This window comes from Pterocles gutturalis, unplaced genomic scaffold (genome assembly GCF_000699245.1).
Source record: "Pterocles gutturalis isolate BGI_N339 unplaced genomic scaffold, ASM69924v1 scaffold12783, whole genome shotgun sequence".
NCBI classification, from domain to species: Eukaryota; Metazoa; Chordata; class Aves; order Pterocliformes; family Pteroclidae; genus Pterocles; species Pterocles gutturalis.
The window spans coordinates 370-973 of NW_010120592.1; positions in this window are offsets into that span (position 1 = coordinate 370).

Consider the following 604-nt stretch of genomic DNA (forward strand, 5'->3'; position numbering starts at 1 on the left):
GGATTTGGGTTTTGAACTTCAACTCAATTGTGAATGATGATTTGGATTGATTAAAAAAAAATAAATTATTCCAGGACCTGAGGCATGATATTTAAAAAAAAAATTAAAAATCTGAACACCACCGTGGACATGCAGTGAGGGTTGTTTCAGCCGCTTTGCTTTTAAACGTTGGTCGCCCGCCTTCCTTCTCGGTGCTTTGCCAACCCCTTGGGATTTTCCAGAGGCTCCTGGGGATGTTTGGGAGTAGAATCTGGCCCCTCCGCGCTGGATGGTCCTTAGAAAGGATCCAACCCGTGCCTTCCCCAAGGGGTTTGCAAGCCCCACTCCGAAGACCACCGCCTTAAAAGCAAGAATAAAGGTCTTGGCTTTGCTGGGCTAATGGGCAGAATTAAAGCAAATTGTGGCTTGGAAGGGTAGAAATCCATTTTTGGGGGGGTTCAAATCTCTGTTCTTTCTGTTCCATGAAGTGTTAAGTGTAAAGGCAGAAAGAACCTAGCTTAGCTGTCCGATCCCCGGCGTCAGCTAGAAAAATCGGCTTTTGGCTCTGGAACTGAGCAGGCTGGATCTGGAAATCATCGAGAGAGAAGAAATTAAAAAAAAAAAA